Raw genomic sequence first — 26,409 nt, forward strand, 5'->3', positions numbered from 1 at the left:
CTTACACCACTAAAATTTCTTTTGAATTCATAAGAACGCTAACATCAAAAAAACTTCATATAATACATCGGACTTTAGCAAGTCTTCATAAGGCTACCGTACATTACACGGCAATATAAGTTTATTTGTCACTTTAAAATGCTCGTACATATATAGATCTATATCATCATTATATTTTGTAAGTTTATGTTGATAAATTTTGTACCTTTCCCCTTTCAATATAACGCAGTTGTCGATAAACAAAAGACACAACTCCCAGTGACAGACACATACTCAAAACTATTAACTTTTACTGCGCAATAGTACAGTGTATCATCGGATATAGTTCGTCAATGCAACCAACACAAAAAACGTTATAAGCGATATAAGAACTTTCTTTTGTAGTAACCTTCAAAACATTTGATTACAGTAATCGATCAGTAGCATGAATTACGTAAAATTTAAATAAACATACACAATCCATAATCCACCGAAAGTCTGCCGCGGAGGAAAACAGCGAAGAAGGCGTTGTTCGTGATTTTCGGGAGACTACTATCTCGGAGTTATACCAATATCATAGAGTCCCAACGGAACACTTAAAACACTCCATCCATGGTGTATATGTATGTACAAATTCAATGACTGCGGTTTTGAATATTGGGGTTTTATTTTTCATACCATCTAGTGAAATGAACAAAACAACTTTTAATTTTCATCGTGGAGTGGTTTCATTGTTCTTATGTGCACAGACTCGTCGAGCGTACCTAAGAATGCTGTTTCACAGCATCAAAAACAATTACTAGATATAAACATGCCACCACACCAAGGGAGGTACCGACGTAAATCGCCTGTCGTTCGAAGAGATGTTGGTACATATTTTAGTGCTACATTACTCTAATATGATATATAAGGGTAGATTCATAAGAACATACTTCTTAGCCCCATCTATTTATGTTATGGGAGCAATGTAAAATATCGGTGGTGTACGGCTCATAGCTTATATTTTATTTGGCGGGTTTACGGCTCATAGCAAACGAGGTGTAAGGCTCATAGTGACCTCAATATCGCTAATTATCATAAAGATAATAAATGAGGTGTAAAATTGCATAAATAACGTTTGTCTGATCAATATACATATCTTTTTTGTCAGATGACATATAACGTCAGCGAATATAGAATAAATCCCGATAATACGTACATATATATTTACATAGATACGTCGCCATCTGGATAGTAAAAGATAGGAATGCTGTGAAACTTGAAAAGTTTTGGATTAAACATATTTCATTGTCAATTCAATAGACAAAAAAATCTGGCAAAAATTATTACAACTTTGAAAAGCCTTCTCGTAACATACAATAATGAAACAAGAGACAATAGATATTGACAATATTAATAACATTAAATACAAAATTTACATTTTTTATAAAACCAAATCTTTTGCTTAGAGGATTATCGCCCTTTGACTATGCGTATAATTAGTTTCCGGATGGCACAAGCGTGCCGGTTTCATTATTAGATAATCACGGACAACATCCGCTTACAATCGGAGACTGCCATGTGCTAGTGTGACGCTATAATAAATGGACTGATAGGTATGTTTCATTTGTAGCATTATAAGTGCACTTACAGGGACAGATAAACATGTGCTTTATTGATTATGTCAATCTATTATTTTGCATTAATGATTGATTGTTTGTATCTTTATTTACAGATGACTGTGGTCATTGTCTAGCTGAATGAATAAATCTACAGTACTGACAAACAGACCTGGTTCTTATTTATTGCTGGACTTTATAAATTTATGCATGTGTCTGAAAATACTTTGAATTATATGATCAGAATATAGCAAGCTACCGCGTAGTGAAATTTTCAAATTTATATCAACATTCAAGTTTCTTAAGTTACATGTATCTAATAAAATAATTCTGCCATTCAAATGTTTATAACATTGAGGAAAAATGATAGGCACTCTTACACTTATGACCACATATCCCATTTAGACTGTTGATGTGGTTTACACGAAACAAGTTTAACTGACTGCACCGATGTCTTAACTTTGCATGTACAAAATTTGTATTCGTGTCACCAAAAATTGTAGTAGGCTGGATCGTTTTCATCAAAATTACATGACACACTTTTTTTAAGTTGCTTATGAAGATAATGATCTAGTCGCTTCATCCAAGTTATTCCACATACATGCATATAAGAATGTATAAAAGAAGATTTAGTTAGAGAAAGTCTGTGAAGAGGAATTCCATAATTGCTGTTAGTTCTTAAATCATAGTTAAAATTATTCTCGATTTTGTAGACTAAACTGTATGTTTTCATTTGCGTCTCTAAGAAAGGGTCTCAAGGCTCGGTTCGGGTGGGCGAGTGGTTATGATGTCCCGACATATTTCCGCAAGCCCTCCATCTCTGGGATGCGGGTTCAAATCCCATGTATGGCAGTTGAAAGTTACTGACCGCTGGACGATGGTTTTTCTCCGGGTACTCCGGCTTTCCTCCACCAACAAACCATGCACGTCATTTAATAACCCTTGCTGTTAATAGGACGTTAAACTAATAAAACCAAAACCAAACGTTTCCTAATATATAGCTGAAACAGTTACCTATGAAAGTAAGCCAGTAATAATTTTTGCGACTTAAATTTTATAGTCTATTGTTATTTCTTTTTCATGTGCAATATACTGCACATAGCTTAATAATTTCATTCTTATTCACATTCAATATCGCTATCACACTCAATCTCAAACATCTTACTCATATCATCATCATAAATCATCATCACAACCATCATCTATATCGTCACCATTCCATGATTTTTATCATACGGTCAATGGGACGGAATCGTAGCTCTGACGACAACCATCTTTCAGAAGTCTTCCGTTCGTCGTTCAGAGCTACGTCATCGCAGCTAAGATCATTACTGTGCTAAACATACCTATAAAACGATTTGATTATAAACAGTTCTATGACATACACAAGTAAACTTGTCGCAGTTTGTGTCCATGAGGTAATCCATCACGACTACATTCACCAGTGATGTGATACTGTACATGATCTGACAGTTTTACATGCACCAAATGTACAACGTGACAATCTGACATTTGATATATGCGCGCATAATTAGGCGATTTAACAATGCACGCACTAAAATGGACTTTACTTATTTTGAGAGACAAAAAAATTTTTGTATACGACAACACACCTCCTATAAACTGTCCGTTAAAATTGTAACATACAATGTATGTACATATACATTGTACCTTATTAACCTGATGTGAGCTGCAGACGTTGGCTTCATGCTAAGAGGTGTTGTGTATAAATAAATAAAATTCTCGACGCCCAGACATGAGTAAGAGCACCACACAGGTCAAACAAGGCCAAAACAGTACCATAACGTCAATTTGGCAAGACAAGATGGAAACAAACAAGTCACACAAAAAAAGATAACACTGTGTGCAAAAAAGAGAAATGTATGATTTCGGCCAGACAAGACCAGATTTTCGAACGTTCCACTATATGTAACAAATATTTATAACAGACCAGAAGGAATGCACTAGGAGCTACAGAGGGACAAGCTGGAACGGTACAGTACAACGTTTCAAACTCCAAACGATAGTACATGTAAACACCGTATACAGCTACTATCAGAGACCGACGTCCTAACAGTAAACATCGTACACAGCTACTATCAGAGTCCGACGTCCTAAAAGTAAACACCGTATACAGCTACTATCAGAGTCTGCCGTCCTAACAGTAACACCGTACACTGCTACTATCAGAGTCTGACGTCCTTACAGGAAACACCGTATACAGCTACTATCAGAGTCTGACGTCCAAACAGTAACATCGTACACAGCTAGTATCAGAGTATGACGTCCTAACAGTAAACACCCTACACAGCTACTATCAGAGTCTGACGTCCTAACATTAGACACCTTACACAGCTACTATCAGAGTCTGACGTCCTAACAGTAACACCGTACACAGATACTATCAGAGTCTGACGTCCTAATAGTTAACACCGTACACAACTATTATCAGAGTCTGCATCCTGACAGTGACACTGTACACAGCTACTATCATAGTCTGACGTCCTAACAGTAAACACCCTACACAGCTACTATTAGAGTCTGACGTCCTAACAGTAACACCGTACACAGCTACTATCAGAGTCTGACGTCCTACTAGTTTACACCGTACACAGCTACTATCAGATTCCGACGCCCTAACATTAAACACCCTACACAGCTACTATCAGAGTCTGACGTCCTAACAGTAACACCGTAAACAGCTACTATCAGAGTCTGCCGTCCTAACAGTAACACCGTACACAGCTACTTTCAGATTCCGACGCCCTAACATTAAACACCGTACACAGCTACTATCAGAGTCTGACGTCCTAACACCGTACACAACTACTATCAGAGTCTGACGTCCTGACAGTAACACCGTACACAACTACTATCAGAGTCTGACGTCCTAATAGTAACACCGTACATAGCTACTCTCAGAGTCTGACGTCCTAACAGTAAACACCGTACACAGCTACTATCAGAGTCTGACGTCCTAACAGTAAACACCCTACACAGCTACTATCAGAGTCTGACGTCCTAACAGTAACACTGTACACAGCTACTATCAGAGTCTGACGTCCTAACAGTAAACACCGTACACAGCTACTATCAGAGTCTGACGTCCTAACAGTAGACACCGTACACAGCTACTATCAGAGCCTGACGTCCTAACATAAATATGTAACTAATCATTGCTCTCTAAATTCACAAGATATATATGTATTCATTAGAAAATATAACGTGATAATCGTTGACTAAGTGATGAAAGATAGCGTCGCTATTGTCGTTACATTGTCTTATGTCGCGATCTGATTGCAATCCGATTTATCTAATAATATATATATATATTGCTGCGTCGTGTTGTGATGACGTCATGAACAAGTGATGCCCTTTTACTTATCTACTATTCAGTAGCATTCGAAAATATGTTTTAAGTGAGAAATTCAAATGAATGTAAGCAACAACTAGCAGGTACATATATATATATATCACTTACCGCAAATGCAGCCAAGTTGGAGCGATAAAGAACCGAAATCAAAAGTGATTTAACAGCTCCACAAACAGTGTGTTCCAAGCTATAGTGTACGTCTGGGATATTAAGATATTTCACAAATGACATTAAACAAATAACAAAAGGTCTAATTTGAGTAATGTATCTAGACATAGTACCTTTTACGTCATGATTAATTATTGAAGACAGGTTCAGCCCTCAGGTATAAAACAGGTTATCGAAGCTTTAGGTAACTACATGTACTTATAATTATTACATGTCTCCAGGGCCACAGATAACACAATACATCCATATAATGTTTCTTGTTTAAATTGACAACTTCCACAAAGGACTATGATATTAAGTGTCAACAATGACCGCTGGTCAAGGTATCGCTATCTTTATTTCCGGTCAATAGGATGACTAGCCATGCAGTTACACCAGAGAGAGAGAAAATAATTATATATGTACAGTTGTATAGTTTTCTATCTGTTTTTTAGCCATCGTATGGTACTGCATATGTAAACACACGTTGTGTGTGTCAACATTTGTTCCAAACGTAGCCAAGACGTGCGAGGAGATGTAGATAGGCGTGACAAATAGGATTCCTACAAGGAGCTCATAACACATACGCTTTGTTTTTGATATGACGGAGTCAAGTAAACAGTAGAACTGACATCTCAGAAACATAACGTGAGTGTAAAAAGAAAGAATTTGTCTCCATCAATTAACCTTATAATAACAAAAAGACATTCCACATCAATTCAATATATACAATAACAAAAAGACATACCACATCAATTCAATATTTACAACAACTATTATAAGCGTACGGTGTTCTAGACTATATCGTTTATCTTGTATCTTGTATTTTTGATATGGCAATCATGCCTTGGTTGTAAGGCCTCTCAAGCACATTATTAGGGACGCATACGTATGTGACGTAATCATGAGACTTACGTATACGTAAAAATGCCTACAGTGTGTAAGATTAAGGTTTTTCTATTCAGAGTTTCCCTCTTGCGGGTAGGTGTATACGGGTGTGTGATATCATTATTCATTCTAGATTGTGTAATTTGCCGTAATTCTACTCTTCGCTAGACTTCGGTCCGAAAATACAAAATGTACAACGTGTCTTTAAATATTTCGAAAAAAATACCAACATTTATTTTTTGGAAAAGATTATCTCTAGTCTTCAATGAAATGGTAATCTATGAACATAATTCCATAGAAAATGACTACATTTGAGCATACACCATAAGTTGTGTATTGGATGGTCAATCACAAAATTGTTAATTTGCAGCAGCAGAGGGTTTTCGGTATACACTTATTATTATATCAGGCACTCTGGGTTTTCCGGTACACTTATTATTATGTCAGGCACTCGGGGTTTTCCGGTACACTTATTATTATGTCAGGCACTCGGGGTTTTCCGGTGTCAGGCACTCGGGGTTTTCCGGTTCACTTATTATTATGTCAGGCACTCGGGGTTTTCCGGTACAATTATTATATATTTCCTGGATTATGCTTTTTCAATGCTGATTGCTTCCTTAATAATACCGAAACTTCATTTCCAACATGTAGCCACTGTAAACTGGAGGAAGTCTAAAATGACGTCAACGATTTGTTGATTGAATTGACCAATCGGAACGCACTTTGTCAAAATCACCACCTTAATGATGGCCCTGACCTGTCTTTTTATTTTCGCAGTGAAGCCTAGGGGAGATTAGAAATACTACGAAAGGCAATCTAGTGTGATTGGAGGATCACAAAGAACCCTGTGGGAGATCACTCGTTTTCTCTGAAAAGCATGACGTTGCGCTCGCAAATACATGACGTCAAGTACAATCACTACCTACCCACAAGTAAAGAATAACTGAGACACCCACTATTCGTAAACACACAATCAAAAAATAATAAGAAGTACTTACAAGGTGGGTCTCTTCCTATTGTCTAGAGCTCTCGGTTAAACTTCCATTGTATCTGCAAAAACATATATATATATATATTATAAACGTCAAATTATCAGAATTAAAACACACAGGAAATCGTCTTAAATACTTACAGTGAACGACGCTTGATGAAATTAACACGAGGAATTTATTCTTAAAAACAACGTGATGAACTGAATATTATGTAAAGTTCCCTGATATGACTGACAAACGAATTCCTTCTGGAGCGTCACACAGGAAATCGTCAAGGATAGGAAATAAAGTCGTAAAACGGAAACATCAATTAAATCCCTCATGACTCATTTACTTATTGATAACGTGAATACAACACATCGAATATGATGTATAATTATTTCGCTTGCTGAACTGCGTTCATATGGCTACATGTAGTTTTAAAGTTAAAACACGAAGTTTTAAGGATGACGCGTATTTCCTCGATTTAAGCTCATGCATACATCCATTAAATACATGTATCATAAAACCAAATATAATGATATATACTTACTGATAAATTACTTGATTCCGTGTCTAATATATTTCAACTTTCAAATATTACATACAAAATATACTATGTAAGCATGCTAGATCCTGTAAGATGATACACTACGGAACGTTTTATAAAACAAGAGGCCCAAGGGCCTTAACGGTCATCTGACTATCTTGGCAATAGCTGTATAGGAAAATAATTAGATATGAAGTCATGGTAGCCATTTCCAATCTGGGATCAACCAGAGATATAACAACACTTTGACAAGATCATATCAGCCGCATTCCATGTTTCAACCTTCAGTTAAATTGCACTGGTAGAACTTGAGAAGAAGTTCAAAATGTGTTTTCAAGATGGCATATGTGGCAGCCATCTTGGATCATCTGTTGCAGCCATCTTGGATTTTGGATCGACATAAAATATAACAACACTTGGTCGGGACCATGTCAGGATCATTTCATGCAGGTTTCAGCTTAATCACACTGATAGAACTTCAGAAGAAGTTCAAAATTCAAGATTTTAGCTTAATTGACCCGTGACCTTGAAAGAAGGTCAAAGTCATTCATTTTTATAACTATGGTAACCCTGCATCCCAGCTTGCCACCAGCAAAATATGAGTATCCTGGATTTTGGGTTAGTTAACAAAAATCGTTCAAAGAATTTAGCCTATTTGACCCCTGTAACCTTGAAAGAACATCAAGGTCATTAATTTTCAATACTTTGGTAGCCCTTCATCCCAGCATGCTACAGGCCAAATATGAGTACCCTGAACCTTTCGATTAGTTAGAAGAAGTCATTCAAAGATTTTAGTCTATTTGACTCCTATGACCTTGACAATAAGTCAAGGTCATTAAGTTTCACAACTTTTGTAGCCCTTCATCCCAGCATGCTACAGGCCAAATATGAGTACCCTAGACCTTTTGGTTAGTTAGAAGTTGTTCAAAGATTTTAGCCTATTTGAACCCTGTGACCTTGATAGTTGGTCAAGGTAATTTATTTTCACAACTTTGATAGCCCTTCATCCCAGCATGCTACAGGCCAAATATGAGTACCCTGGACCTTTTGGTTAGTTAGAAGAAGTCGTTCAAAGATTTCAGCCTATTTGACCCCTGTGACCTTTAAAGTATGTCAAGGTCATTTATTTTCACAACTTTGATAGCCCTTCATCCCAGCATGCTACAGGCCAAATATGAGTACTTTGGGCCTTACGGTTATTGAGAAGAAGTTGTTTGAATGAAAAGTTTACGCACGGCGCACGGCGCACGGCGCACGGCGGACGACGACGGACGGTGCATGATGACTATAGGTCATCCTGACCCTTTGGGTCAGATGACCTAAAAAGGTAGCATTTATTTATGACGAGTCAGTGGCGTAGGAAGATGAAACGTAATGGGAGGGGGGGGGAGGTCTTCAATATTTTGCGCCGCCGCACCTACAGGAGGGGGTTAATTCAACTCCCAACCATATATGCTTTATGTACATTTTTCATATATCATTAAATTTAATCCTACATTTACAGACAGTGGGGTCGCTAAAAGGAAATTAACGAATACGCAAATTGGCCAAATTAGCGTGTGAGCGCCGAAGGCGCGATATTTAGGTGTTTTGGGGGTCTGAGGGTGACCCCCGAGAAACAAATATTGTAATTTAGAATGGCTGAGATGAGTTTTACAATGTATTTGGATAATTTTGCGAGGGCCCGAAAGCGCGAGATTTTAGTGTTTGGGGGGGTCCGGGCCTCCCCCGGGAAAAAATGTTACGATTGAATGGCTTAGATGAGTTTTACGATGCATTTTGATGAATTTGCGAGCGCCCAAAGGCGCGATAATTTGGTGTTAGGTGGTCCGGGGGTCTCCCCGGGAAAAAAATACGATTTAGAATGGCTGAGATGAGTTTTACGATGTATTTTAATAATTATAAAGCGTTCTTAATATGGTAATTTTTCGATTAAAAGCTACCTGCATTTAGAAACAAGAGGCCCATGGGCCTTAACGGTCACCTGAGTTCAGATACAGAATGAAACAAAGACATGCATATAAACACTATATATTTGCCCATCAGCCCCATGAAGTCAGTCAGTGATTTTATAAATTTGACTTTTTAATCTATGAAGATTATTTGGTTCCATCAAATCTGTGAATTCAGAAGAAAGATTTTTTAAATGTTATCCATTTTGACCCATTTTGGCCCCACCCCTCTGGCCCCTGGGGGTCGGCCAGGACCAATATGGATATGATGTTAAAATGCTATCTCAGGCTAATAATTCTAACCCAGATTGACTAATATCCTATGAAAACTAAGCAAATAATGTTACTAAATGTGTTTTTCCTATATAAACTATAGTAAATTTGACCCCCTCCCCAGGGGAAAATCTGAGATCCCAGGGCCATGAAATTCACAAATTTTTGTAAAGGGCCTTAAGACTTTCCAATCTATCAAGAGTATCTGGTTCCATCACATCTGTGAATTAGAAAAGAAGATTTTTGAAACTACCATTTTGACCCCCTTTTGGCTCCGCCCCTCTGGCCCCTGGGGGTCGGCCAGGACCAATATAGATATGATGTTAAAATGCTATCTCAGAATAATAATTCTAACCCAGTTTGACTGATTTCTTATAAAAAATAAGCAAATAATGTTCATAAATGTGTTGTTCCTATATAAACTAAAGTAAACTTGACCCCCTCCCCAGAGGGAAACATGAGACCCCAGGGTCATATTATTCACAATTTTTGTAAAGGACTTTAAGACCTTTCCATCTATGCAGAGTATTTGATTCTACCAGTTCCAGAATTTCAAAAGAAGATTTTTGAAGTTTTAGCCTATTTGACCCGTTTTGGCCCCGCCCCTTAGACCCCTGGGGATCAGTCATGGAAAATATGGTAATAAGACTCAAAGGCCATCACATAGGGATAATTCTGACTACAATTGACTAATTTCCTATTACAGTGACTAAATAATGCTCAAAAATGTGTGTTCCCTATATAAACTACAGTAAACTTAACCCCCTCCCCTGGGGGAAACCTGAGACCCAAGGGTCATATAATTCACAATTTTCATAACATACCTTAAGACCTGTCCTTCTATGACGAATATTTGATTCTACCATTTCCAGCATTTAAGAAGCAGATTTTAAAAGTTTTAGCCTATTTGCCCCCGCCCCTCTGCCCCGACGGGGTTGACCAGGACCGATATAGATATAATATTAAAATGTTATCTCAGGCTAATAATTCTAAACAAGTTTGACTCATTTCCTATGAAAATTGAGCAAAAAATGCTCATAAATGTGTTTTCCCTATATAAACTATAGTAAACTTGACCCCCTCCCCAGGGAAAAACGTGAGATCCCAGGGTCATATAATTCACAATTTTTGTAAAGGACCTCAAGACCTTTACATCTATGAAGAGTATATGATTCTACCATTTCCAGAATTTCAGAAGAAGATTTTTGAAGTTATAGCCTATTTGACCTCTTTTGACCCCGCCCCTAAGGCCCCTGGGAGTCAGTCATGGAAAATGTTAATAGAATTCAATGGCCATCTCATACTGATAATTGTAACAATATTTGACTATCCTATTACAAATGATCAAATAATACTCAAAAATGTGTTTTCCCTATATAAACTATAGTAAACTTAACCCCCTCCCCAGGAGGAAACCTGAGATCCTAGGGTCATATAATTCACAGTTTTTGTAAAGGACCTTAGGACCTTTCTATCTATGAAGAGTATTCAATTCCATCACATCTGTGAGTGGAGAAGAAGATTTTTGAAATTTTAGTCAATTTTACGCCTTTTGGCCCCTCCCATAGCTCCATGGGGGGATGGGGACCATATAATTCACAATTTTGATTGGCCTTATGCCTCAGAAAGTTTGTGCAAAATTTTATTGAAATTGCCTCAGCAGTGTTGGAGAAGAAGTCGAAAATGTAAATTGTTTACGGACATACGACGGACGACGCACGACGCACGACGACGGACAAAAGGCCATTAGAATAGGTCACCGTCTCAGGTGACCAAATGATAATTGTGTCGTCATAACATTATGCAACCCTACTCGATCTGAATACACCGGCTTCACACCATCGGCACATTGTTGTGTGACATAAAAATGAATTAATTGTCTCGCTAAGACATAAACAGATTGATCTTTTAAGAGACATTTTTTAAATAGTACATAGAATTCCTTGATGGACATTTTTAGGAAATGCGCCGCGCAGCGGAAAATTTTCTAGAATGAAGTACGAAAAATGTGCAGAAGGGCCTTTTTTTCAAATAAGCATCTTTAAAAAATTTCAGTCGGCGAAAATGGGGGGGGGGGGGGCAAAAAGACATGTTTGCCCCCTCGTCCTTGGGAACGGGGGGTGCAGTTGCCTCCTTGCCCCCCACCCCCACCCCCGCTTCCTACGCCCCTGTGAGTAATACATTGCAAAGTTTTACAACTTAATTCATATTGCCTCCTTCTGAAACCACCTAATTGTGGCGTTAGATAACATCGGTCACTGTTGATATGTGTGACATGTTCTGTGTAGTGTCGACATAATAATCAGACGATGATATCTGAAATTATTTTATCTTGTACATTTCTAGTAAAAGGCCTACACCCGTTTATACAACCTATACCCGAAACTCCACAACAACGCCTACACATATTCTAAAACATAACACAGACAGACTTTCATTACATGAAATAGAATTACCTCATTGTTTCTGAGAAACCTAAATAAACTATTGGAACTAATTAACACTGTTGAAATAGGCCCAGCTGTGACTGGTAATGCAATGATGATTCTATACCGTGACAACCAAATGAAACTCAGGCCACTCTTACTTTCAGTATACAGACAATTACTGGGTAAATTCAATTTTGTAAAATTAAACAAGAGGCCCATGGGCCTTAACGGTCACCTGATACTTGTTACAAATTAGTTATGTAATTTACTAGCCAACTGCCGTCTTTTGTTCACGAAATAGGAACATACATCTAATAGGTCTACATACAAAGTTTCATTAAGCTTGGTGCACAATACCGTGTTCATAAGGTTCAATAATTATTATTCCAAAGGGCAATAACTCCGTAAATAAGTTAGAGTTGAATCAAGCTTATTTTAAAATTTGTTCAAGATATTTCCAATGTATAGTCTATATACAAAGTTTCATTAAGCTCGCATCTTATTTACTCAAGTTATCATGTTCACAAGATTCAATAATTATCATTGCAAAGGGCAATAACTCCGTAAGTTACAATTGAATCAAGCTGATTTCCGAAATCGTTCGAGATCTTTCCAATGTTAGTCTACACACAAAAATTCATTAAGCTTGGTTCATATTTACTAAAGTTATCGCTTTCACAAGATCCAATAGTAATTATTAGAGCAAAGGGCAATAGCTCTGTAAATTAGAGTTGAATCATTCTGATTTTCAAACTCGGCCGAGATCGTTCCAATGTTAGTCTACACACAAAGTTTCATTAAGCTCGGATTATATTTACTCAAATTATAGCATTCACAAGGTCCAACAGTAATTATTAGTGCAAAGGGCAATAACTCCATAAATTACTGTTGAATCAAGCTCATTTTCGAAGTCGTCCGAGATCTTTCCAATGTTAGTCTACATACAAAGTTTCATTAAGCTCGCTTTACATTTACTCAAGTTATCGCGTTCACAATGAAATTTAAACGGACGACGAACGACGCACGACGGACGACGACGGAAAAAGACTATCGCAATAGGTCACCATGGCCGATGGTCAGGCGACTTAAAAATGTTACGGACACGGATGCCCAGTCTGTACAATGTCATATTCCGTTACGTTCATGGCTGTATACGTACAATGTGATGTTTTGATGCATCCACGTGTTAAATGAATAAGACCACTATACATAACCAACAGAATGCAATCAAACGCTGACACAGAAAGCAAACTCTCCACAACAAAGACAAGTTTCTATATAATCCCCAAGGTTGACCTTGACAGTAATTGCACTTCATTAGTAGGCTTAAAGCTACAATCTGCCACAATTACGCGACTTTTAATTGAATTATTCGAACCTCAAATGTTGATTATCTGTTCTTTCGTTTGAGTAATTGTTCCCATTTGCTGTTGTGTTGTCTAAAAGCTGAAATCAGCAGTAGCAGAACTCTCGATCGACAATTGTCTATCATATAAAAACTAAACCATGGGATGAAGTCGAGATGAGCAAGTCGATTGTTGTCTAGCTCATACAATTAAGCTTTTGAATTAGTCCGAAAAGTTGTCTGTATGTTTGATAACCTCAGAAAAAGTGTTTGAAAATCTGACAAACTAACTGGATGGACGGATCAGAGAAGAACATAGTGCCTGTTGTTTTAACGTTCACAGGTGAAACAAAATGCTGTCTAACTGTAATGTATGACACTAAATACATGTAGTTATGAGATAAAAGAGATAACTCCTATAGCTTTATTATCAATACATCCTATAAAGTTCATATCATTGATTTAGGTTATAGAACTTTCTAGAATATCATCATGTATAAACAAATATGTTTGTAAACATGTTGATTATAAGTAGAGATCTAGAATGATCTATTTCCAGAAAGTTCTGTGTGTTTATTTGTTTTCTGTTTTTAGTTAGATATTTCTAGAAGTAGAAGGTTCTCCAATATTCTTGAATTAGGGTTTAGCTATATATACTCCAGCTGTCCAAGGCTAATCGGAACTGTAATGAGACCTGTAATGAGATATATCAAGAATTGTACAGTGCCATATTAGATTCTATTGGGAATGCTATTGTGACTTTATCAGTGGATTATTACAACACTTTGTGTGGATTTATTCATACTGCCTGGAACTTTACAAATCATCTGTGGATATTCATTTTCCTCGTGGATTTGTGATTATTGTTAATTTGAAACCTGGAAGGATCAAGGATTATACCAGGAATTCGCATACAGATAAGTAACACTTTAAATCATCGTTTTACTCTTGTACAACCACCAATTACTTTAGATATTGTAAACCATCTCTGTATAATATTGTATATATAATTAAATTGTGTTTTGAATTTATCTGCTGGTTTCTCATTTCTGTTATTCGTTCATGTAACACTAACCCATAGACTAAATTACAGGAAGGGTCATAGGAACTTAGCCATCAAAAACCGAGAAAAAATCAACTAAAGCTATTAAGCATTTGTCTTACTCACTAAAGTCAAGGATGCATTCGAGAAAAAACAATACAACAATCGACTACCCCAGATCGTTGTCTTTTCCTAGCCCATTGCATGACAACTACATCATAATTGATTACTCATACAAGTTAGCCAACTAATGAAGCCTGTTCTGTCGGTTACTAGTGGGTGTCGATATAATTCTATGATTATATTTTAATTTCCTCTAGTTACGATTTAACCTTCCTTAATTCAGTTATTGCCGTGGCACACCGTCTTTCCAGAGAAAAACTTGACATTTTTTTGTGGAAAATCGTTCGTCAGACAATTCAATATTTTCTGGAACATCGATAATTAGGTTATATTATCAGTGAGGTTGATGACAAGACGAATTCAGAAATTAGCTGTCAGCTTACTCGGTCTGACAAGATTTTACAGGGACACTTTCGGCCTGAACTTTCGTAAACTGATGCATTCTTTTTATGTCTGGTGACATTTAAACATAATAGAGCTAAAAGTGAAATTCTGAAAGGGCATGTGAAACTTTTTTTGTGTGAAAATGAAGTAAAATAAAGGGGAAGGGTAATACATATGTACTTTATCAAAAAAAAATCTGGATTGATAATATCGTATCCGCTTGTGATTGTCTCACAAAAGGTAGCAAATAGTCATCTTCTTTTATACATTGTTTTCAAATAATGTGGGGTCTATACCTATCAAACCCCCAGACTGTATTGTGGGTCTCTATATATAAGATCCAATCATGTCATCGGACTTTGTGAGATTCCTCCATCAGCATTAGATACATCGACCATTGTGCTCACACCGAGCAGGATGGAGTCTACATAACTACCAAACTAGAGCTAATTATCAAGAAACGTCAATAATTCCTTATGAAGAAACTCAAAGCGACAAAGCATTTTAACAATTAACACGGTATATTTTTACAGCACAGTAGGCGACGACACCAAGAACTGTTCCAACAAAAATAACACCAGCTTTTTGTTCTTTCTGTACAAGAGAATGGTCAACATAAGAATCGTTCGATATCCTAGCCAAATCCCCGACCCCATCGAACTGATCGCCGACCCCTTTTAACTAATCCTCAACCCCATCTAAAATGATCCCCGATCTCATTTAGCTAGCATACCCCCCTCATCCTTCGATCATCGAAGATGAATAACATGCTTCAGTGTAGAAGCTCGTGGTCGACACTTACACATACCAATACAGAAAGAAGACACCTTCCTGGTTTAAAATTATCATTTCCTATTGTCAAAAGGCCACAAACACTTATCTGTTACGCGCGATGAACGTACACGCAACTCAAAAGTGGTTTTACAGATGAACAGTTGACACTATTGACCTTACCAAACGTCACAAAGGGACTAGGACACACTCTGACATCATACAAACGTAATAAAGGGACCAGGACACACTCCGACATCATAAAAACGTCATAAAGGGACCAGGAATCACTCTGACATCATACAAACGTCACAAAGGAACCAGGACACACTCTGACATCATACAGACGTCATAAAGGGACCAGGAATCACTCAGACATCATACAAACGTTCATATAGGGACCAGGAATCACTCTGACATCATAAAAATGGCATAAAGGGACCAGCAAACTCTGACAAACTCTGACATCATACAAACGTCACAAAGGGACCAGGACATACTCTGACATCATACAAACGTGACAAAGAGACCAGGACACACTCCGACATCATACAAACGTCATGAAGGGACCATGACACGCTGACATCATACAAAAGTCATAAAAGGACCAGGAATCACTCTGACATCATACAAACGTCATCAAGGGACCAGGACACACAGTCTGACATCATACAAACGTCATAAAGGGACCAGGAATTACTCAGAAATCATACAAACGTCATTAAGGGACCAGGACACACACCCTGACATCATACATACGTCATAAAAGGACCAGGTCACTCTGATATCATACAAACGTCATAAAGGGACCAAGACACACTCTGACATCATACAAACGTAATAAAGGGACCAGGACATACTCCGACATCATAAAAACGTCACAAAGGGACCAGGACACACTCAGAAATCATACAAACGTCATTAAGGGACCAGGACACACCCTGACATCATACATACGTCATAAAAGGACCAGGTCACTCTGATATCATACAAACGTCATAAAGGGACCAAGACACACTCTGACATCATACAAACGTCATAAAGGGACCAGGACACACTCTACAACAAACAAACGTCATAAAGGGACCAGGACACACTCTAACATCATACAAACGTCACAAAGGGACCAGGACACACTCTGACATCATACAAACGTCATAAAGGGACCAGGACACACTCTGACATCATAAACACGTCACAAAGGGACCAGGAACCTCTGACATCATACACACGTCATAAGGGACCAGGACATCAAACAAACGTCATAAAGGGACCAGGACACACTCTAACATCATACAAACGTCATAAAGGGACCAGGACACACTCTAACATCATACAAACGACACAAAGGGACCAGGACACACTTACACTCTGACATCATACAAACGTCATCAAAAGGGACCAGGACACACTCTGACATCATACAAACGTCATAAAGGGACCAGGACACACTCTGACATCATACAAACGTCATAAAGGGACCAGGACACACTCTAACATCATACAAACGTCATAAAGGGACCAGGACACACTCTGACATCATACAAACGTCATAAAGGGACCAGGACACACTCTGACATCATACAAACGTCACATAAAGGGACCAGGACACACTCTGACATCATACAAACGTCATAAAGGGACCAGGACACACTCTGACATCATACAAACGTCATAAAGGGACCAGGACACACTCTGACATCATACAAACGTCATAAAGGGACCAGGACACACTCTGACATCATACAAACGTCATAAAGGGACCAGGACACACTCTGACATCATACAAACGTCACAAAGGGACCAGGACACACTCTGACATCATACAAACGTCATAAAGGGACCAGGAATCACTCTGACATCATACAAACGTCATAAAGGGACCAGGACATCACTCTGACATCATACAAACGTCATAAAGGGACCAGGACACACTCTGACATCATACAAAAACGTCATAAAGGGACCAGGACACACTCTGACATCATACAAACGTCACAAAAGGGACCAGGACACACTCTGACATCATACAAACGTCATAAAGGGACCAGGCACACTCTGACATCATATAAACGTCATAAAGGGACCAGGACACACTCTGACATCATAAAAACGTCATAAAGGGACCAGGACACACTCTAACATCATACAAACGTCATACAAACGTCACAAAGGGACCAGGACACACTCTGACATCATACAAACGTCACAAAGGGACCAGGACACACTCTGACATCATACAAACGTCACAAAGGGACCAGGACACACTCTGACATCATACAAACGTCATAAAGGGACCAGGACACACACTCTGACATCATCATATAGGGAAACGTCATAAAAGGTCACCAGGGACCAGGACACTCTGACATCATACAAACGTCATAAAGGGACCAGGAATCACTCTGACATCATACAAACGTCACAAGGGACCAGGACATACTCTGACATCATACAAACGGACAAAGGACCACTCTGACATCATACAAACGTCATAAAGGGACCAGGACACACACTATGACACATAAAAACGTCATTAAGGGACATAAGGCAGGACACACTCTAGACAAACAAACGTCATAAAGGGACCAGGACACACTCTGACATCATACAAACGTCACAAAGGGACCAGGACACACTCTGACATCATACAAACGTCACAAAGGACAGACACTTGACATACCGGACAGAATCATACAAACAAACGTCATAAAGGGACCAGGCACACTCTGACATCATACAAACGTCATAAAGGGACCAGGATCCACTCTGACATCATACAAACGTCACAAAGGGACCAGGACACACTCTGAATCATACAAACGTCATAAAGGGACCAGGAACACTCGACATCATACAAACGTCATAAGGGACCAGGACACACTCTGACATCATACAAACGTCACAAAGGGACCAGGACACACTCGACATCATACAAACGTCATAAGAAGGGACCATGACACACTCTGACATCATACAAACGTCATAAAGGACAGGACCAGGACACACTCTGACATCATACAAACGTCATAAAGGGACCAGGAATCACTCTGACATCATACAAACGTCACAAAGGGACCAGGACACACTCTGACATCATACAAACGTCATAAAGGGACCAGGACACACTCTGACATCATACAAACGTCATAAAGGGACCAGGACACACTCTGACATCATACAAACGTCACAAAGGGACCAGGACACACTCTGACATCATAACAAACGTCATAAAGGGACCAGGACACACTCTGACATCATACAAACGTCATAAAGGGACCAGGACACACTCTGACATCATACAAACGTCATAAAGGGACCAGGACACACTCTGACATCATACAAACGTCATAAAGGGACCAGGACACACTCTGACATCATACAAACGTCATAAAGGGACCAGGACACACTCTGAACATCATACAAACGTCATAAAGGGACCAGGAATCACTCTGACATCATACAAACGTCATAAAGGGACCAGGACACACTCTGACATCATACAAACGTCATAAAGGGACCAGGACACACTCTGACATCATACAAACGTCATAAAGGGACCAGGACACACTCTGAACACAACAAACGTCATAAAGGGACCAGGACACACACTCTGACATCATACAAACGTCACAAAGGGACCAGGACACACTCTGACATCATACAAACGTCATAAAGGGACCAGGACACACTCTGACATCATACAAACGTCATAAAGGGACCAGGAACACTCTGACATCATACAAACGTCACAAAGGGACCAGGACACACTCTGACATCATACAAACGTCATAAAGGGACCAGGAATCACTCTGACATCATACAAACGTCACAAAGGGACCAGGACACACTCTGACATCATACAAACGTCATAAAGGGACCAGGACACACTCTGACAATCATACAAACGTCACAAAGGGACCAGGACACACTCTGACATCATACAAACGTCATAAAGGGACCAGGACACACACTCTGACATCATACAAACGTCATAAAGGGACCAGAATCACTCTGACATCATACAAACGTCATAAAGGGACCAGGAACACGCTCTGACATCATCATAGGACAAACGTCACGTAAAGGGACCAGGACACACTCTGACATCATACAAACGTCATAAAGGACCAGGACACACTCTGACATCATACAAACGTCACAAAGGACCAGGACACACTCTGACATCATACAAACGTCATAAAAAAGGGACCAGGACACACTCTGACATCATACAAACGTCATAAAGGGACCAGGAACACTCTGACATCATACAAACGTCATAAAGGGACACAGGACATCACTCTCGACATCATACAAAACGTCATAAAGGGACCAGGAATCACTCTGACATCATACAAACGTCACAAAGGGACCAGGACACACTCTGACATCATACAAACGTCATAAAGGGACCAGGAATCACTCTGACATCATACAAACGTCATAAAGGGACCAGGACACACTCTGACATCATACAAACGTCATAAAGGGACCAGGACACACTCTGACATCATACAAACGTCATAAAGGGACCAGGACACACTCTGACATCATACAAACGTCATAAAGGGACCAGGAATCACTCTGACATCATACAAACGTCACAAAGGGACCAGGACACACTCTGACATCATACAAACGTCACAAAGGGACAGGACACACTCTGACATCATACAAACGTCATAAAGGGACCAGGAATCACTCTGACATCATACAAACAAACGTCATAAAGGGACCAGGACACACTCTGACATCATACAAACGTCATAAAGGGACCAGGACACACTCTGACATCATACAAAACGTCATAAAGGGACCAGGACACACTCTGACATCATACAAACGTCATAAAGGGACCAGGACACACTCTGACATCATACAAACGTCATAAAGGGACCAGGAATCACTCTGACATCATACAAACGTCACAAAGGGACCAGGACACACTCTGACATCATACAAACGTCATAAAGGGACCAGGACACACTCTGACATCATACAAACGTCATAAAGGGACCAGGACACACTCTGACATCATACAAACGTCACAAAGGGACCAGGACACACTCTGACATCATACAAACGTCATAAAGGGACCAGGACACACTCTGACATCATACAAACGTCACAAAGAGACCAGGACACACTCTGACATCATACAAACGTCATAAAGGGACCAGGACACACTCTGACATCATACAAACGTCATAAAGGACCAGGACACACTCTGACATCATACAAACGTCATAAAGGGACCAGGACACACTCTGACATCATACAAACGTCACAAAGGGACCAAGACACACTCTGACATCATACAAACGTCACAAAGGGACCAGGACACACTCTGACATCATACAAATGTCATAAAGGGACCAGGAATCACTCAGGACATCATACAAACGTCATAAAGGGACCAGGACACACTCTGACATCATACAAACGTCATAAAGGGACCAGGACACACTCTGACATCATACAAACGTCACAAAGGGACCAGGACACACTCTGACATCATACAAACGTCACAAAGGGACCAGGAATCACTCAGACATCATACAAACGTCATAAAGGGACCAAGACACACTCTGACATCATACAAACGTCATAAAGGGACCAGGACACACTCTGACATCATACAAACGTCATAAAGGGACCAGGAACACACTCTGACATCATACAAACGTCATAAATAGGGACCAGGAAATCACTCTGACATCATATACAAACGTCATAAAGGGACCAGGACACACTCTGGACATCATACAACGTCACATAAGGGACCAAGGACACACTCTGACATCATACAAACGTCATAAAGGGACCAGGAACACACTCAATGACATCATACAAACGTCATAAACAAAGGGTAACCACGGAAGGATGGACACACTCTGACATCATACAAACGTCATAAAGGGACCAGGACACACTCTGACATCATACAAACATAAAGTGACCAGGAATCACTCTGACAAATCATACAAACGTCATAAAGGGACCAGGACACACATTTAAAGTCTGAACACTCTGACATCATACAAACGTCATAAAGGGACCAGGACACACTCTGACATCATACAAACGTCACAAAGGGACCAGGACACACACTCTGACATCATACAAACGTAACAAAGGGACCAGGAATCACTCTGACATCATACAAAAAGTCATAAAGGGCCAGGACACTCTACATCATACAAACGTCACAAAGGGACCAGGACACACTCTGACATCATACAAACGTCACAAAGGGACCAGGACACACTCTGACATCATACAAACGTCATAAAGGGACCAGGACATCACTCTGACATCATACAAACGTCATAAAGGGACCAGGACACACTCTGACATCATACAAACGTCATAAAGAGACCAGGACACACTCTGACATCATACAAACGTCATAAAGGGACCAGGACACACTCTGACATCATACAAACGTCATAAAGGGACCAGGACACACTCTGACATCATACAAACGTCATAAAGGGACCAGGACACACTCTGACATCATACAAACGTCATAAAGGGACCAGGACACACTCTGACATCATACAAACGTCACAAAGGGACCAGGACACACTCTGACATCATACAAACGTCATAAAGGGACCAGGACACACTCTGACATCATACACACGTCATAAAGGGACCAGGACACACTCTGACATCATACAAACGTCATAAAGAGACCAGGAATCACTCTGACATCATACACACGTCACAAAGGGACCAGACACACTCTGGCAACAAACAAACGTCAAAAGGGACCAGGACACACTCTACATCATACAAACGTCACAAAGGGACCAGGACACACTCTGACATCATACAAACGTCATAAAGGGACCAGGACACACTCTGACATCATACAAACGTCATAAAGGGACCAGGACACACTCTGACATCATACAAACGTCATAAAGGGACCAGGACACACTCTGACATCATACAAACGTCACAAAGGGACCAGGACACACTCTGACATCATACAAACGTCATAAAGGGACCAGGAATCACTCAGACATCATACAAAAATCATATAGGGACCAGGACATACTCTGACATCATACAAACGTGACAAAGAGACCAGGACACACTCCGACATCATAAAAACGTCATGAAGGGACCATGACACGCTCTGACATCATACAAACGTCATAAAAGGACCAGGAATCACTCTGACATCATACAAACGTCATAAAGAGACCAGGAATCACTCTGACATCATACAAACGTCACAAAGGGACCAGGACACACTCTGACATCATAAAAACGTCATAAAGGGACCAGGACACACTCTGACATCATAAAAACGTCATAAAGGGACCAGGACACACTCTGACATCATACAAACGTCATAAAGGTCATAAACGTTTATGTGTAAGCATGCGTAACACTTCTTAAAACTGTGTCGGCGTTTATTTCGTTGATCAGTTTTGTAATACAAACAACGATTTGGACATCAGACAATAAATATCGTTTCCGTTGACTTTGACAAAAACGGAACTAACTAGTATTAATAGTTCCTGACCGACTTTTATAAAAGCAGAGCAACAACATTTCTCTGCGATGTCTAACGAGATAAGCTACAAAAAACATAATTTCTTGCAGAAGTCAGACATAACACATGATGTGGATGACACAGATAAACTATTGTCTCGGGTTCTGTAGAATATTTACATGGTGATTACCAAATATATCAAATAGTGCCCATCGTGTAGCGCTCATATTACCACAAGCCCTCCAACTCTGAGATGCGGGTTCGAATCCCATGTGGGGCAGTTGCCAGGTACTGACCGCTGGCCGGTGGTTTTTCTCTGGGTACTCCGGCTTTCCTCCACCAACAAACATGGCACGTCCTTACATGACCCTGGCTGTTAATAGGACGTAAAACTAAACAAACCAAACCAAGTGTAGCGCTTTGAATTTAGTGAACCATTGCATACACGAGAGAACGTCCTCAAAAACCAACCAATTGCAATTTCCATAAGAAAACTGAGATGCATTTTGACATTATATCTGTCCGACGCGGGTTCATGCGCGTGCATGATGTAATGGTCTTGTGCATGCACGGAAGCGAGTTAAAGCATTGGCTTTGAAAGGAAATATGAGCGAGGATGTGACGGGCTCCTGGGTAAGGCGTTGAAGATTCCTCATAGTTACAACAGTAATTAATTTGTCCCGTACAAATTATGTGTTACATCACCCGCTAACATTAAGATAAATGCATCTAGTTAAAAACACATTAAGTAAAAATCGAAACAGTGGGAGCATACTGACAAAAGGAACATGTAATACCTAATGATCAACTAGTTATTTCTAATTAAACACAAGTAATGGAATGGAAACGTAGTTCAAATTTATATTAGTTTGTCGTGTCACAGAGTTGAAACACTTCAATAGAAACAGAGGCAATTTGCAAATACCATCTATTTTGTCAAGTCGACAAGTTACTTTTTATTTCGGTTGTCTGCAAACGATCCAAGAATATAACACCTTTTGGCATTCCTTAAATTAATAACTGGTGAAATGCATACACGATTGGATATAGTTGCGTTACCAGGTTACATTTATAAGAAGAACAGCTTCATAATTAAACCACGTATTGCCATTGGGAAAAGTATGTATGACTTCACGCGGTGTTGACTCGTGACAGGTGTCATGGATGAAGCTGACAACGCCTGCACACATGGAACACCTGGTTCTAATGTCACTGAATGTTATTTCAGTCGTCTCCGCACAAAGTTAATAATGCTTTAGCTATTAGTATGTTGCGAAGTCAGTTCCCCGATGTCGTGTGTTGTTAAAAACCTAATGTCACTTTATAGCTGTAGGACTGATAATTTTATATATTGTAATTAATCCGATAATGTCTCTGTCCGACGACCATATCACATCGATCTATAAGGTAAGTAAATAACGACACATAACGACATTAGCAGTGCCTTATATAAGACAGATCGCCTGCTGCCGAACTTGATCCGATATACCGGCGGGATTCACAGACAGTTTTAACATCACGTCACCACTAAGTAATCACTACCATAACTATCCAACTCATGGAAATCAAACATTAGCCGAACTCCAGGAAGCAACACAAGGCATCGTTATATAACGTTGATTTCCGCTGACGTCATGAAGACGTATCGAAGTCAACTAGATTGTGGGGTTAGAATGATTTGTATGTACCGGGTCCAGACTCATCCTAGACTAGATACCTAATTACGCTAATTAAAGTCTGAATCTTAGTCAAATACTAAGCTTGTGACTATCTGTGTCGCTTAGGTTATTGCAAATCAGTTGTCATGAAACCAAATCAGTTCCGAAGACGAGGCAGAATTGTATCCTGCTGGACTCCGACGTATTAATTACGTTACAGAATAAGTTTGCGGCGTTTGTTATGGGTGGTGTTTGATGATCCTGATATATGTAGTATACACACTATGTCGGAGGTTCCATGGAATCTAATTTATCTCCTGTAGACTAAAAGCGGAATTCTGAATCCCTGTAATTAACCGCAACTTGACGACAGTGCTGTACATACCTTTTAAGGAAGCTGGTCAGCGGGGACGACCTCGCAGCTGATTTCTGAAGTTACTTACCTTTCAGTATATCTGTGTGTAATTCGGCCCATTATATAATACTATGGCATAATAATTAATTCCTTACCCCAGACACCTGTGTTATAACCAAGAAAATTATGATGGACAGTAACATCATATTGACGTATGCCACTTACCCAGGTACTACATGTATTGACGTCGATCTACACAAGCTTTGACTGAACCAGCAGACATTGACTAAATCGGTACTAAAAGGTTCCACATGAATGTAAAGACAGTTGTCATATTTGGGCTAATCTTCATTTTGTTTCAGGCAGTCGAAGTAAAGCAGACTTGAAACTCGGTACAATGAACATCGTCTGTAAACTACACTGAAGGTATAAATGTCTCATTGATTGAAATGTAATTGATACCCCGAGAGGTACAGGGAAGAACATTTCTCCTACCCTAGAGGGAAGCCAAATGATTGTGATAAATTACGTAGATGTTTCCTGGAGATACACAACTTAAATCTACGTCTAATTAGGGATCGGGACATATGGGTTCCGGAAAGTAAAATTATATCGGCAGTGATAAACATGTTTCTCGGAGCATCTCAAGTTTTATTGTGAAGTAACCAGGCGTCGCAGTTCATATTATGTCTTAGCCAGTGGGATGAAAATGTTATAGCTCAATTGGATGGTGGAAAATACGCGACATTAAACTTTGTGCACTTTTAACGAACAGCTGGTGATCAAAATTCCGTATAAACCTCGATATAAAAAAACATTATTTTTGTTTAATGCAGACATGATTTTTTGTTCTGTAAATCTCACATCTAATATGTAAAAAAAAAGTTCAGTTGCTTTGTTGTCAATAATGTTTCCTTTTCCGGTTTGGTCGGTTTTTGTCTATAGTAATTAAAAGGGTAATGGGTCTTTCCTGTATTGGTAGGCGAGTGCAGGGCAAAAAAAGAGGAAGATAAATCGAGTCGGCGACACCGGAACTCAAAATTGCAATTCTTGCCAAA

General features: G+C 39.4%; 1 protein-coding gene across 2 annotated transcripts in view; it reads right to left on the bottom strand.

The window, feature by feature from the left end:
- LOC138314065 (heparan sulfate glucosamine 3-O-sulfotransferase 5-like) overlaps positions 1-26,409 on the bottom strand; it is a 106,500-nt gene that overhangs the window by 54,711 nt on the left and 25,380 nt on the right. The window contains exon 2 of one of the 2 annotated variants that reach the window (XM_069254258.1): positions 6,984-7,035. The exons of the other annotated variant lie outside the window; for it this stretch is intronic. The gene's annotated coding sequence lies outside the window, so the exon portion shown is untranslated. The remainder of the gene's footprint in view (positions 1-6,983; positions 7,036-26,409) is intronic. 2 annotated transcript variants of the gene reach the window in all.

This window comes from Argopecten irradians, chromosome 2 (genome assembly GCF_041381155.1).
Source record: "Argopecten irradians isolate NY chromosome 2, Ai_NY, whole genome shotgun sequence".
In the NCBI taxonomy this organism is placed as follows: Eukaryota; Metazoa; Mollusca; class Bivalvia; order Pectinida; family Pectinidae; genus Argopecten; species Argopecten irradians.